Raw genomic sequence first — 4,150 nt, 5'->3', positions numbered from 1 at the left:
CGTCCTTAAAAATATACCGGTGTGTACATTTCACTCACCGTTAAGAACTGTTAATACCACAACTCCAGTTCACCATCACTTTAAAGTTTTGCTTCAAACAACTTCAGTGTTTTAACTGACTAAATTAAGGCTTTTCTGTGCTTCCCCCATCTCCCAGAGCAGAAATTAAATCAGTTTTAATTTATTTTATTTGCTAACACTGTGGATATAATTATTGCTGCTGAGTCTTTTTAATTGTTTTCAACTAGGTGCTTGTCTTTAAGTTGCAATAGACTTCTAATTCCACATTGTTGATATTCCCTTGTTAATTCTGACAAAGCATCATAAATCCAGGTATTTAGGTTTATTGAATTTTGAAATGAGGTGATTAGTTGGTGCATGGATGTATGAATTGATGCAAAGCAAAATGAATTTTATGATTTACTATGGTTTACAAGTTCCCTTGGAACCATTATGTGCAAATTGTAAAATGTATTAAGAGGTAAGATATCACATTTATAATCAACTTGGCAAATTTTTCTCAAGTAAAGATATTCAAGCATTCTGCAAAAGAGTCACTGTTGAATAAGTGTTTGGCATACACGATTAATTTTTGCTGTGTGGTCTTACACTCTATCGTTTATAAGTCTGAAAGTCTAATGTGTACGATGTCAGAGGCTCTGCGATCCTTGCGGAACACCACACCGTGTCATGTTTTAAGGTTTAAGGGTGTAGTCTCATGTTCAAGGTAATTACCAGATCAAAGTTCTAGTAAGATGCTTGTTAACTGAGCATTGCACCTGAAAACAAAAGGTTCATCACAGAACCGTGCACTGATGGAGGCTGTCGGCATATGGATTTTACTTCACTGCTCTTACGACATATAATCCACGCATTTAGCTTGGTATTACAACCCTTGTGAAAATGTGTGCCCTTGTGTCCATTACCACAGGCAATTTATGTGGGAAATATTAATATACTGTCATGGTAGTATCAGAGATATTAGACAGGTTCGGATCCGTGGCTGGACCAGGTAGGCAAGCATGTGCAACATGATGTAAGGGGCATCAGGGGGTCTTTGCTGCTACTGAAATGCTATTATTAGTAATTTGCCTCTCTTCTTTTTTTTTCACCTCTCTTCTTTTTACTTAATAATATTATTAAGCCCCTGAGGTAAGATTTAGCCTCCCATCCGCTGGCTGAGATCAGCTGTGCCAATTTGCCATAGAAGCTGGAGAGGGTAGGACATGGAACCTACTTGAGGCCCTGAGTTCTCGAAGAGAAACTGCAAAGGAGAGCTCTGGGTAGTTAGGAATTCCTTCCAGGGCCAAGGGAGAGGTGGGCAGACAGAGGAGTCCTAAAGCACCATTATCCTTGTCCCCACCCCACACCTGCTGTTTTGCTGACAGATCAAATGTACCAAACCCTTCCGTTTCAAACAAACTACAAGGGTTTTTTTTTTCTGTTTTTAATTTGTTTTTTGTGGGGGGAAGGGGTCAGAAAGAGGGAGAGAAAGAGAATCCCAAGTAGGCTCCACACCATCAGTTCATGCTCCCCGCCGAGGTGGGGCTCAAACTCACAAACTGTGAGATGGTGACCTGAGCCAAGATCAAGAGTCAGACGCTTAACTGACTATGCTACCCAGGCATACCCCAAACAAACTACCATATGTAACTATGTTAACTGAACACAATATGTAAACTGCACTATAGTTAAGGGTGAACTCGTCGTTTGAAATATCCTATGTCAAATGTGTGCAGTTGTGCTCACTGGATTAAAAGCCAAAATATTCATTTTTCTGTGACTTGTCTGAGAGACTTGTCAAGCCTTCAGAGGTGACCTGTCAGGTTTATTTGTTTCTAATCAGATCCATCATCCATAATTTTTATTTCTTTTGCGTGTTAATTACCACTGACAGTTCATTCCTTAGCCACCCAGAGGAGATGGCCCAGAGCGCCTGATGTATGCTCATCATACATGACTGAAACGCGTAGCCAACCAGGAAGAGTGCCGTTAAGTGGTCTCCTGACTTTGACTTTGGAAAAGAAGCGGAGAGCTGAATTACTTTTGTTCTCAGGGAAAGAAAAGGAATCTTCAGGAGTCCTCATTTTGCAGCTCCGGGAGCTCAGAGTTCGGGAGCTTGAGTACAGTCCTGTCGTGGGAGTCTGGGCAGAATTACTCAGCACTCCCTCTGAGAGCTCACCACGGTGCCTCGTTCGGCATCAGCATGGTTCCCCTGGAAATCCTATCTTTAGGCAGAGGGACTTAGATTTGCTTCCCCCTGCATGGAATAGAATGAGAATTTTTCACATGTAATAGGCACCCGTGGAAATCTGATTGGCTGATTAGATCTTCTTGAGCAAACCTACACTGGACAGTGCTATTTTATTAATTTGTATTCTATTTTCAGAACATGATGATATTCTAGGGTGATCCAAGTATAGTAATTAAGAGCACAAAGCCTATAGTCAGAGTGCCTGGACATCTTGAATAAATTATTTAATCTTTCTAAGCTTTCACTTCTTTATCTAAAAATAGGATAATAATAATACCTATCTGTAAAGATTATTTAGAGTATTACATGTGATTATTCTATTGTGCCAAACCCTTACAACAGTGCCTACAATGTGGTAAGATTTCAGTAGAGATTAGCTGTTGTTATCAGGGGGAAATAAAGTAAAAATAAGTTAGTTTCTGACCTCTGCATGCGTGTGCACGCACGCACACACACATACACACACACACACACACACACACACACACACACAGCCTGTATCAGAATGAACAGAGATTTGATCATCAGGTCCATCAGATCAGCTATAGACTCCAGGTGTCACTATAAAATAGCAAATACATTTATCAATTAAAGTTTTAAAAACTTTATTCAAGTTTAGTGCCTAACTATGTATAGCAACCCAGACAATTACTGAGCACCCACTCCTGTGTTAGATCTAAGAAAACAAGGTGAATGAGATATAATCCCTACTTTTAAGGAGCTGAGAAGCTAGTTGGGGGTATCCACAAGTAAATAAATAATGAAGATACAGTGTTGAAGTAGAGGGAAACTTGGGGTGTAGTAGAAGCATTCATGTCACCCCACCAAAGGGGAAAGATGACCTTGGGAATGAAATAGACACAGTTTTGCTTTACGGACCACCAGTTTGCTCAACCCAACCTTCTCTCTTACTCAGTTCTTGTTATCCGTTTAGAGAAAATACAATGTTTATCACTAGCTGCTTTGTGATTTAAAGAGTTTGCCATTCTAGAAAGAAGAAAATCACCCTCACCTTGAGTATTATTCCAACTGCCTCTCTGTCGCCTTAACTTCAAAACCAAACTACTGCAAAGTCGATGATATGCTCTCCATACTCTTGAACCCAATCCATCAGTAAGATGTCGGTCAATTAACTTGATGTTGTTTCTATTGTCAGCACTTTGCTCACTTCGGAAAACATGGAAAATACAAAAATCGGTGAAATGATCATTTCGTATCATTCTATTTATGGTAATTAGCCAGTTATTTTCAACCTCCTGGGAAATGACATTTGCTTAATAAGCAATTTTGCCAGTAAATTATCTGTTCTATTAATTAGGTAATTATTAGAATAATCTGATCCCCAAAATGTCTGGGAAAAACACATAGCTAAAGATGGTCTCTCTCTCCCTCAGACTCCAACATCATCTTATAATCCAGAATTTATTTGAAGACAATTTAGCAAATAGATTCAACTCTTGAGTAATAGACCCAAGGGATGGGAGCAGTGATGTGAACAATTCAAAACCTCGGGTAATCCCCAAATCAATTAAATGTAGCATTCAAATGTGTTTTTATTAGTTACTGTATATTTAAACAAAGTATTTCTAATATTTTGGGATTTCACAGAAGAGCAAGCAAAATAATGAAATCTTGAGATTTTAGTTGATTACTCAACTTTGCTTTCTTTCCTCCCGCTGACATATCCCCTCCCACTCCCTATTATATGTTCAGAGAGGATGATTTTACTTCCCATACTGATGCTGAAGATAGAGTTGCCTTATACATTTGCTTCCTCGTGTCTTCTTTGGGACAGGGGGATAATTGCTTTCATTGGAAAGACTTCCGGGTTCTGAGCCAGAATAGGCAAAAATCCTTTTATGTTAATATAGTAATTCGGTAAGCAGCGTAGGTCAT

This window comes from Lynx rufus, unplaced genomic scaffold (genome assembly GCF_022079265.1).
Source record: "Lynx rufus isolate CCGP_SWC_20201006 ecotype Redwood Valley unplaced genomic scaffold, mLynRuf1.p SCAF_3, whole genome shotgun sequence".
In the NCBI taxonomy this organism is placed as follows: domain Eukaryota; kingdom Metazoa; phylum Chordata; class Mammalia; order Carnivora; family Felidae; genus Lynx; species Lynx rufus.
Note: the sequence above shows the minus strand (reverse complement) of the source record.